The following is a 12721-nucleotide window of genomic DNA, read 5'->3' as shown; positions in this document are numbered from 1 at the left end:
AGCTGCTTTTATTTCTTTCCTCACCACCAGATGCCTCTTCTTCAAGCTGTGCATGCTGGCTCATTTCTACCAGCTCTACAGGTTGTAATAGAAGAGAGGCACATTGACCGTGACAGAAACTCTTAGTTGGCTGCTTAGGCCATTCAGCTGGGGGGAGAGCCTAGAGCAGTTCAGCCATCTAAATATGGCTATTATTATGTCCGACCTTCTACTTTAATGTGCTTGACCTTCCGAATGCTTTTCATGAATGTATTTGATGATTCCAAGAAGCTGTCTCACGCTGAGCAGCTTGATACGAACAATGCCATATTAAAAATTCCACAGCAGTCGTTCAAATGACATTTGGTGAAATCAAATCTCAGAAAAATATCTCATTTATTAACCCCGGGCAAGCATTCATAATAACACATTTCTGAACAGAGTCCGATTTAAGAGCTGGAACTGGCACAAGACCCAAATATTCGTTTTCTAATTTTATCTTCGTGACAGCGGACAGAGTTTCTCTGCTCCAAGCCCTTTAAAAAGTGTGTGTGTCCATGTGCATATGCATTCAAGAGAATGTAAGCATGCAAGAGAAAAAAAGAAAAGATTATGTGACTTTATTGGCTTGGATGTGGGTTGGCCATGTTATTCACATGTAGAATTGGGCAAAACATTTTGAGTTTTGATGAAATTTCAAAGTTTTTAAAAAATCAGGAAAACTGATGACTATTTTCAAATTTCTCCCCTCCTTCCCCAGGCCCCCTGGGATTTTTAACCAGTGATAAAACCTGGTTGAAATTTCAAAATGTTGAATGACTGAAATAGAAAAAAAAAAGGGGGGGGGAAGACTGCAAAACAAGTTCACAAATTCCCCCCCCTCACTTTTTTTCCTCCTTCTTCTAACCCCTCAGCTCTATTCACAAGTAGTGAAGTGATATGTGAGTCATATGAGTCATCTAAATGATTAGGCCAGTTCATGCCATAATATAGGCTGTATTTGACACTTACATTTGAGAAACATTATTTTATAAATGTTTTCAACATTTTTCCAACATTATATTGGCACTATTATTTGCATCCCTTTGCCTGCAAAGTCTTTCATATCTTGAGCGCTTTGTACGTGCCTTTCAGAAAAAGCATATGATATTTGAAAAAAAGATGAAAATTTGCTTCCATTCCTGTTCCATACCTAACGGGGTGCATTTAGGGTCCACTGTCCCACAGTCTCCCAGGGTAAGAAACAAAGGGCCAGACAGTAGAGACAGCACTCACCAGGACACTAAACTGGGAAACAGGAGAGTTGGGTTCGACTTTCTGTTCTACCATTTACACACAAACAAATCATTTCACATCTATCCTCCTCCGCTACCCCTCCTTCTACTTGTCTGTCTTTTGTATTATACCATAAGCCCTTTGGGGCAGAGGCTGTCTCCTGTTATGTGTACGAACAATGTCTAGCATACTGCCACCTTGATCTCAATTAGGACCTTTATTTGTTATTGTAATACATATAATTAGTTGGCACGAGTCCATTGACTTCAGTGGAGCTATGCTGATTTATATCAGCTGAAGATCTGACCCAAAACCTATATCCCATTATAAAGAGGAAGTCCTATTTTATTTTATTTTATTTTGTTTGTGCTATAGCACATTTGTGAATAATAAGGTAAATTTGCAACTGGTTTAATGCAGAATCTTTCTTGATTTGGGACTAAGGACACAATAATTTTAAGGGAAATTCCATGTTTGGAGTAGAAAGAAGGAAGCATTGCTTGGGCAATTTATTTTGTATTATGGTTTTTTAAAAGGCGGTGGCTTGAAGTTGCTCAGAGGTTTGGAATGTTAAAATCTGTGCAAACAAGGTATGTTTAGGTACCAATATGCAGGTGAGGTGCATCAAGGTGCATGATAAATATAGTTTATCCCATAGCGCTGAAATTAATCCCAGACAATCAGATTAGACAGCATACACAAAGCATTGTGTATGTTATTCCATTTATTACCTTGCTTTTCTCAATGGTATATTACAATGCCTAGAATGCATGCTGTTCGGAAATCCCATAAAATGTTAATAAGGAAACTCTTTTCCATATAACCCACTTTGTTTTATATGGAATTCTACATACTCCATTGCAGACATAAATAAATCCAAGCGATAAATTTAATTTTGTCCATAAACACTTAACTTTCCTAATCCTGCATAAAAAGGTGAGTCCTGTCTACACACGCCCTACTCAGATATTTCTGATTTCACATTACATGGTGTGTTCTACCACAGCATCCCCCTATTGGTTCTGTGGGGTCCATGATCATCTTTTTCTCAGGTTTCAGAGTAGCAGCCATTTTAGTCTGTATCTGCAAAAAGAAAAGGAGAACTTGTGGCACCTTAGAGACTAACACATTTATTTGAGCACAAGCTTTTGTGAGCTACAGCTCACTTCATCAGTGTGTCTTATGTAGAATTTTCAGATACAGTTTACAGAGAGGCAAAATTAGATTGCAAATTAGGGGCAGAATTTTCGGAAGGGTTCAGAATTTTCGGAAGGGTTCACCCCAATCCAGGTGAGATTTTTAAAAGAGGTCAGATTCCATTTAGACACCAAAATAAGCATCTGGATTTTCAAAAATGCTCAACACACTGAGTGCTAAAGTTCTTTTGAAAACCTGGCCCTTATCTCGGTGCCTAAATGGGAGCTGAGCTTTGAAAATTTGGTGCTAATTGTGGGTCCTGAGCACTTGTAATTCTGGCCCGAATCATGCAGTGGCTGCAGGTTAAAAATATCTGTGTGTGTAAAAATTAACACAGGCCATTGGGCTTTTCTGTAACATAGCACTGAGGATGCTGAGAACTAGCTCTTTAGATCCTAGATTCTTTTTACTTGTGGTTAGAATAGATTTTTAGGATCTAAACCTCATCCCTTTGAGATGAGCGGCACACAGGTTGCTCCTTTCCAAAGGTTAGAGTGATTGTTAATAGATGAATCATCAAGAACTGGAAGTCAGTGGGAATGGTATTCAAGCCGAAGTGTATTTGGAAAATCTCAAATGACAAGTCAATGATAAGTGTAAGACACTTCAGGAAATTTGGTCCTGTTTCTTGGAAGTATCTAATTGCAGAGGGCATTCGATGGGATTAGTAATATGTCTGTCTTGTTCCTTCATGTGTGTATTTATTTTGTCTGAAACCTTGGTGTCTCGTGTATTGTACAGTTACTAATTGTGAGATTGTTGTGTGCATGATGTTTTTCTTTGTTCATGCTCACCAGAAAATAGTACTGTTAGACAAACTGTGTTCTGCAGCTAGACTGGTGCAAACGCATTGATTTCAGTGAGGTGTCACCAGTGTAAGAGAGCAGAATCTGGCACACTGTTTAAATTAAGTGGGGGGAGGGTCTTCATATGGTATCTTGGATTTTGTGCATTTTTATTGAATGAACTTGCTTTCACTGACAAAGTAAATGACCAGTGTGTCCAGGATTCACCAGAAAGACTGGAGAGTTTGCATTTTGTGTAGCTCATCTGCACTCCAAGCCCAAGTGAGTAACTCTCCATTACAAGCCCCTGCAATGCATTATTCCCAAGGGGGTAAAGTCCAATGATATCAATAGTACTACGCTACAGGGTTCAAAACACTTCAGTAAGAGCATTACTAGGAGTAGTGTTCTGGACAAATACTGTTGAATGCTATAGCGTGTAAGGACAACAAAAGGAGGATGCCAAATAGTAAAAACAAAAACCTAGACTGAATGGAGGGGCATCAATCTGGATCTAGATTAGGGTTTTATAATGCCACAGATCATCATAGTATCTGAATGCCTTAGTTTCCACATAAAATCAATGGCAAGTAGAGAAGTTCCCAGCTGACTTCATGGAACCTCTGGCCCTTTTCGGGTAAAAACTCTTTGGGTGAGCCCAGAACCCTTTAATAGAGTTGGAGGTGATTTGGTGTTAATATCAGACCTGTTGGTGGCCTTTTCCTATGTCTTTCTCACTGCAGTCCTACAACACTGTCCCTGTGTGGGTACATCAGATAGGAGGGAATAAGGTTCCACTGAGCTCTCTCCTGGATAATGCACCTGCAGAGCCATGATTTAGACCCAGAACTTTTCTCATGGTTTCTTACTCTAACTCCTGGATTTTGTTCCTTTTTACATACTCCTCTGTAAAAATGAATTCAGAAGATCCAAACTGAGACTCAGCAGACAAGTTGCTACCGGGAAAGGTAGAGGACAGATCCCTTGTGAAATCCCACTATAGACTCTCACAACAACATTCGTCTGGTCAAGTAAAGATTTATTCACCAAAAAGCCTACATTTTGGAGACTGCCGCAGCAGTGTCTCTGGACAGGATGTGTAAATGTGCAGAGCAAGGAAGCTTGCAGCTGCTTATTTTAAATGGGTCAGACACCCAGCAAGCGCCCACCGCTGTTCCTTAGAATCACATAGCTCAGAAATATCATGTTAGTTGCAGACGTAAAGAATAACAAGAAGAATTTTCCAACTTTAGTTTCCATGCTTCACTGCCAGATGAGCTTTCTCCTCCTATTTATGTGGACATATTTTAAAGAAGGTAAAAGGGGGCACTGTGTATAGCAGATTTCTTATCATTTCAAAAATAATATAAAAAGCAATTTTTCTTTTCTTTTCTTTTCTTTTCTTTTCTTTTCTTTGCTTTTCTTTGCTTTTCTTTGCTTTGCTTTCCTTTTCAAATTCCCTTAGCATCATGTATTGTAAAATCAAACATGGCAGCAACCACCCAAGCATAAAGCTCATAAATAGGAGCAAGGGCAGCCAGATAATTATTCATGGATACATTTTGCTATTGTCCTGTTCTTTCAGCAGCTTCTCTTTGTAGCATATTGTACACACATGGGATTTTGAGGGGAGAGGACAGACAGCGAGCAGAAGACACTCCAATATTATGATGGTTGACCGTATAGGCAGGTAGTTAAACAGATACATACCAATCCACCATACTTTATTTCCCCTTCCCACCCACCCACACCCCATTTCCTGCTGGATCATGTAGCCTGTACTAAGTAATACTACAATTACAACTTCCATGAATGGTCATGCTAACCACCATGTGGACATATGACTCATTTATATTGTATCGTTTTTTGGTTTTTTTGAAGAAGTTCCTTTGGATCTTTAACTACCCTGGGACCCTGAAAACCACCAGGGCTAAATAGCGAGGACCCCGGGTTAATGGTTAATATTTTCTCCTCCTGACACTCACAGACATAGCGCCGGAACCTAACCTGGAGTAAATCAATAACTTCAATGGATCTATATCAGTTTATACCAGTTGGGGATCTGGCCTGCAGATTTCAAAGAGGCTTCCCCTTAAGCATGTCAAAATTCAGAGGTGTGGGGTTCTGCCCTCAGAAGGCAATGGATACAAATCTAGGAGTAACCGAAAATACAGGACTCTCACCCTCAGGATAGAGCATAATACACATTTCCAATCATATATCAGATACATAAAAAACAGTTTTGTGCCCACACAGCTACTGTATTTTTTTAATGAATCAAACAGGAATAGTGCTTAAACTCCCTACCGCTAACTTTAATTTACAGCGTGTGGTAATGTAGTGACAGTAATGTTGTCATCATTCTCTTTCTTCCTCTGTGGCATCCAGCCCAGACTTTCACATTCTCATTTTTAGGATGGTGTCAAGCTGAGTTTTACCCCCACCTCCACCATCCCCTGGTGAAATGATATGTTATAAAAAGGAGACCTCACTGATAGGTCCAGAAGCTGCTGTTTCTCTCTTCTGCCTTAATGCACTTTTCATCCAAGGAACAGAATGAAAATGCATTTTCTACAGTAGGAACTGGCATGTTCTAAATGGTGTCAGAATTCAAGAACATGACAAGGAAAATACAGCTGGACCAGAGGGCTTCACCACACATACCTTAGGAAATATTGCATTCCCATGCTATTTTCATGCATGCAAACGATCACCCACATTACAAAACCTTAAAAACATTAGGAGAAACCTTGACATTTCCCAGATGGGCAGCTTATTTGAGATGAGCCCATCTGACTTTCCCTCTTCCAAGGAATTTAACCACTTGAAGTTCCTTGGGGAACCATGTATCCTTATTGTCCTGCCGAATGGCTCGTGAAATGGCATTGGTCTGGCAGCATCATTAGCCTTTGTGCTTACACCCAAACCTTTGTGCAAAACAAGGCCAAAGATGCATCAATGGGTCTAATTCACTGATTTTATAGAGAGCAGCTCATGCCAAACTAGAATCTGTGCAAACCGCAACACAGGGCTGTAACGAGACCAAAATCAGCAAATACTATTCAGTCTACACAGGCTATAATCCCAACAAGCACCTTGGCCTTTCAGGTTTTAAACTACTCTCCACGTGTCAAGACCTCTTGGGCTGGATCGCAATATGTTTTCAATAATATTGTAAAAAAAAGTTTAATCTCTCCTTTCCTCCAGGGCAGATCATTTGGGGAATTACCTCACTGTGTAGATTTTTTGGCATATGTGGATGTTAAGATTCTGGCCCATTTCTAGTGTCACTGCCAGATTGGGTGTGATTATTATTTGCCCAGGACTGAACCCTCTATGGTATGCCCATAGTGGTCAATCTTTCTAATGCTCTTCGTGGTATTATTTTAAACACGCAACATTCTGTTAACCTTGAATTAGAGCCTTGCCTTTATAAAACCATCCTGTTGGGCCTGCTGACTATTTTATAAACTAGAGAGAATTTCACTCATGGATAATCGGTTCAAAAATAGCTTTTATTTTTTCAGTGCCAGACAGCTCGTTGCTTGTATTCAACAGAATATCTGAAGGGAAAGGCATAAAAGCAGGACTTGTTGAAGTCAAAAAAATAGCACAAGGGCATTCTACTGTCAAACAACTGAATAATGCAACTCAAAGGTCCAAAAGCAAAAGGCAATGTTTATCCCCAATATAATGAGTGTTTTATCACCTAATAACCTATCTGATGCAAATCATGTATTTAATTGTTACTAGTCACTACATATGCTCTGTGTGTGTTTTAATCAAAAATAACTTCTGGAAGGAAAAATAAACAGTAGAAGACGCTCAGCTGTTTTGGCTACCATGTGTGCAAGAAATGTCTTTTTTCCCCCCTCTGTTCCTCCAAAATGAAAGGAACTAATGCACCAGCTTGAGGGCAGACAAGCAGCTTGTGAAACTTCAGCCAGTTTTCATCACAGCTGGCCATGCCTGTGTGATTTCAGAGAAAGGACTTCCGTCTTTATCTGGCGCTTATTGAGATGTCTCATTCAGCTGAAGATAAAAGGGAAAGATGTGCTTTGAAATTGAACCATTCAGGAGTCAAAGAAATCAGCATGCAAATGCCACACGCAAATGAATTCAAGATGAAGCCTCAACGCCAAATCCTGATGCCAATGGGAGTTTGCCTATAAGCAAAACCATTGTAATGGCCTATGTTTGCACCTATGTCCATGAAAGAGAAAGAAGATAACATTAGAAGTTGTGGATGCAACCTTAAAGAAAGAAAAAAAGATATCTTGATGCAACTGTTTTAGAACAGGCTCAGTAGAACGGTTGCCAAAATGACCTTTGAATAAGTTCCTAAAATCTGAAACTGCTTTGTCACATCACAATTGCATATACTGACCAGTGTGTAACATTCCTTCATATCTTAGACACATTTCCTATGCCCTGTCATGTGCTACTTTTGCACCCAAAATATCCCCCAGAGGTTTGGAGATTCATTCTGCAGTGTAGGTAACCTGCAAATAGATAGTCAAGACACAAAGAGTTGTTAGCTGATATGAATTTTGCACTGATAGTTTCAATTATTCACTTCATGTAGATTCTCCCAAATAAATTATAAAACAATTAGTTTTCCTATTATTTTTCTGCAAATAAGAGTGATGATCAGATAACACTCCTAATAGGAAGACAAGCACTCAATATAGATCCTCTTAAATCTGTCTTATAACTTTGCTATTTCAGGTGTGAGCTTCTTTTGATCCTCAGAGACTCTCAATAGTGCCAGATGTTTCAATTGTTTTGACAATATTTTTAATGTGAACCAATATCCACTACAAAATAAGATGAGGACCCAACAAACTCATTTTCACTTGGGACTTAAAATGAGGATATGAAGCACGTGCTCATAAATTGAGGCTTCAACAATAATTCAATGCTTCGGCTAAACACCTAACGCACCAAGATCAAAGAGCCAAAATCCAGCAATCATTACCACTAGCAGGAAGTTTTCAACTGATGAGATTTAATTACAAAATGATAAAATGTAGAGGGCCAGATCGTCAGTTGGTGCAGCAGATGAACTATGTTAATACACGTTAGTGCTTTGTACATAGAATGTCTCTTTTTTTTTTGGTAGCTACTAGACCACAACACAATCAGTAAGCAATGAGAAGTTTTGAGGGCTATTGAGCATTGTTTCATTGTGACACATTGAGGTTCCAATGACCCTTAAATATCCATGGTATTGTGCTGGTATATCATCACCATCATCACCACAGCAAATTCCAAAGGGATCTAGCCTCCCTACAGATCGAGCACCACCCTGGTCTATGTCTATCTGGGTCCTTAAGAGGGTTTATGTCCATCACTGGTGATCTTATGACACTGAAGCTTTTTGCAACCTTGCGATTGCCAACCACGTAGTGGCGTTCCTTGGAAAACACTCTTCATAATTCATTGGGCTTCCATCTTAATGATCTAAAACACATATCTACAGTTCAACCTGGCATTAGATTAATTGTTAGGCCCATCATAGCTTTCTTTGCACTGTTACTTTGCTTTAGGAAGCACATTTTAAGGGATTTATAGGACTAGCTTTGAAAAGTACACCTTACCCATTCTTCAGCCCAGTTAGAACTTTTTGAAACTGCTATATATTTTCTGAAAAAAAATTAAGGGCAAAACAAACAAACAAAATATGCGTTTTTTTTTGATTAAATGAAAACCAAAAATAATTTTGTTCTCCCCCCCCAAAAAAACCCCATCATTTTTTCAAATAAAAAATGCCTTTTGTGTTTCTCCCCTTCACTCCCTCCCCTCCCTCCCCAATGAAATATGAGAAGAAATAAAGAAACTGAAAGCCATAAACAGAGCTCTTTTAATGTTTGGTTCTGTGTTTAACAAAACCCAGAACATTTTTGTCATAAAGAAATTTTCCACGAAAATTTTAAGTTTTGTTCAAAAGCCAAATATTTCCATGACAAAGTTTTGACCATCTCTAAGGCTAGTGCATTGCCAAAGGCACATTGAAGAATTTCATTTGAGATCAGCATTGTGATAGTCCTGATCAAATCCCAAGGTGAAAATCAGAGAGAGTTAAGCAGACAAATACATTTTCTCTTCCAAACTATGAAAGGGGAACATTCGCCAAAAGCAAAAGGACTGTGACAAATCAGGGTTACCATGATTAAATGTAGTGAGTGCAGTGTGTCTTCTGGTAGAGAAGAGGAACATAAAGGGGATTCTTTATTGAGCTCACTGGACACAGACAGACCCTGTGGTTCTCTTTGGTTCTCCAGCTCCCCGACTAATTTAACACAGACTAAATACATCACACAGTGTCTCGCTAATTCCTGGCCTGCACTAAGCAGTTATAGAAGGGACACAACACTGGCCACTGCAAAAATCTATAATTATAACTAGAGGCTAATTAATGGTTAGGAAAGCAGTTTGAGCTGACTTCAAGTAACGTGCCTTTCCCCACACACTCCGTGGGCAGATGTGGTAAAAGAAGTATTTCAGCTGAAATTTATTCTGACTTCAGTTACCATTTCTGTTCTTCCACACTGGCATGCCTCACAGTGGTCTTCTGATGTGGAGAAGGGAGTGTCTGAATTTTCCATGATGAAGAACATTCCACCGTATGATGACTTTTCAGCCCTGGAGAAAACCATTGTTTAATAATGTGCAAATCTCTAGTTAAAGAATTACGGAGATTGGCCTGAAGTCTGATACTCATACTGTTACAAGGGAACTTCAGCAAAACGCTGTCAACAAAGGGAAACTTTGTTAAGCATGTTTAGTTCAGCCATGCTATTGCAGTGATCCCATAGCTGCTGTCTTTTATGAGAAACCTCAGTCTCAGGGCCAACAAAGGATTTAGTTTAAAACGTATTCCTTTTACATAGTCTAGTAGTATCTAGGGATCAGGTTTTCATTTCCCATACTAAAGGTGCAATTTCATAATTGCTTCAAGGATACCTGAATATTAATCAATGTCCAAGTAAAATATCAAGCACGGTGCTTGAAGAGCAAATAACATTGACCTAGATAGCTTTTCTTCAGCAGTATTGAGTATTTATGACAGCTGTGCAAAACCTTTAAGCCCTGTCAAAAGGTGAAATTTGATGAGTATTGGCCATAAATCTCAGAGGATTTAACCAGGTCCCTCTATTTCTCCTCATAAACAGGCCTGACATTCCCTACATCTCCCATGATGCACCTACAGTCATGTGATTCCCATGGTGCACCATGCAACTGGATAAGGGAGACCATGTTTCTTCAGGGAGGTTGTCACCTAGCCAAGAAGTACCTGAGCTACAATTCCCATGAGACAAAGTGGCACTAGGGGAAGAAAAAGTTTAATGTTGAAATGATTCAAATTAAATATTTCAGCTCTTGGTTTTCCTGATGGAAAATTGAAATGTTTTGGCAGAATCTAAATTTTCCTGTGGAAAATTTAAATTTTTCAGACACTGCATTTTCCATTAATTTTCCATTCTCTTTGGAAACTACCTGGCCAATTCAAGTTTATACCTGGATAACAGGAGGCTAATATCTGGTACAAGATCATAGTAACCAAAATGCAAGTAGAAATAAAGAAAAGGGAACAGGCACAGGTAAGCAATGAATCTAATAGCTTATAATATAAAAATGGAGATATCTCTATTTATCTCTATAGATATTTATATAATCCTAATAAACAAGTAATGTCTAATATACTGGAAAAGTTGTTCAAGCACATACATGATCCTCTTTAAGCTGAGCCCTGCATTTTGGGTAAAAATTTCAAAAGTTCCTACGTCACTTAAAGCATGTCTACAATGCACACTAAGACAAGACTTGTGAGCTCTGTTTCCGAGCCCATTCTTGAGAGTCCACATGGAGTGTAAACCTGGGCTTACAGTTGCTGAACGCAGTTCTCACAGCCATGCTAACACATCCATATGTCACTATACAGACCTTCTGACTCACCTCTGTGGCTTGAGATGCGTCCTCACTGCGAAATGTCAGAGAGTGGACCCAAGTCTCAATGTGACTCAGGCTCTGATCCACCCCTCTAGCAGGGTCCTAGGACCCAGGTCCTGAGTGCTTGCTAAGCAGTGTCAGACTGATTTGTGTGTGGACAGAAGGTGGGCTTGGGCTCAAACCTGAGTCAGATCCCAGGATTAGTGTGCAGTGTTGACATGTCCTTAGGTACCTGAGTCCCATGTTTACCCATCATCTATTTTCCATCTGAACATTGTTGGTATTGGTTATGGCCCATGCAGAAGCAGGACGGCCTCATGGTTAAGGCACTGAACTCAGATGCAGGAGATTTGGCTTCAGTTCTTGGATCTACTACAAACCCCCTATTGGGTATACCACTTACTTTCTCTCTGAGCCTCAGTTTCCTGTCTGTAAAATGGAACTAATAGTACTTCCTTTCTCCCCAGCCTTTTTTCCTCTCTTGTCTATTTGGATTAAAAGATCTTCAGGGCAGCCACTGTGTGTTTGTAGAGTGCTTAGCACAATGAGGCTTTGATCTTGACTGGGACATCCAAGCCCTACCATAAGGCAGATAATAGCCAACTCCCACTCTAAATATTCAGAGCAGTGAATGTGGATTTGCGCTGCCCTGAATAGTTTTGAATTTCCCTTCCAGGCTCCAGTGTATTTGAATCTGTGTCAATGTCACTCAGTGTAGCAGAGCACCTGGATGGCCTTCCTTCAGCATCACTTGTGCGGTTTTGCCTTTGCCACTTAAACTGATTTTGCTGTTTTTTTAAATAAGTGAATATGCAGAGAATCTATTGCCTCAGTGGTTCTAACATCAGAGGCTCTGAGTTCAACAATACCTTGTGAAGCAAAGCGATGAGAGACAGCCTAAAGATCTAGGCATATGTAGACTATCATCGAGGCAATTCTTCCATTTGTGGCTTTGAAATCAGCCTGATTCCTTGTTTTTCCAGTAAACTATTCATGGAAGTTGTTTCTTTGTTGATGAATTAAATGTAAAGTGTATAGTCTGCAATAAGATTTGGGCTGCTACCTCTCTGCACAAGGGACTCTTGTGACCATATGTGAAATCTGTGCTTCAGTGCAGTCATCCAGATCCCCACTAAATAGTGCTGTGGTATTGCTTTATTCTAGGCTGTTTGTTGCTGTGCAATAATGCTCTCTCCGTATGCTGAGAAAGGACTCTCTGTAGGTTCAGTACTGACCAATAACTCTGACTCTTCAAACTAAGAATAAAACAGTGGAGTTTCTTTAGCAGCATGTAGAATAGAGTATACGGGTTTGATTTAAACCATTCCGCAAAAGCAGGGAGGTTTCACAGGGGCCATCAATCTTAAAATGCTTATTTAGGACATGCTCTTATAGGGTATAAGGGCTGACAAGGTCGGGGGAGAGCGAACAGTTGTACTAGAGCCCCAAGGTCAGGGCCCCCCCAAACATCTGTAACACCTGTGTGAATAAAGTGAAATGGGGCCCCAAATATGATGTTCTGGGTCCCCAAA

Source organism: Caretta caretta, chromosome 14 (genome assembly GCF_965140235.1).
Source record: "Caretta caretta isolate rCarCar2 chromosome 14, rCarCar1.hap1, whole genome shotgun sequence".
Classification (NCBI taxonomy): domain Eukaryota; kingdom Metazoa; phylum Chordata; order Testudines; family Cheloniidae; genus Caretta; species Caretta caretta.
This window is presented reverse-complemented; position numbering follows the sequence as displayed.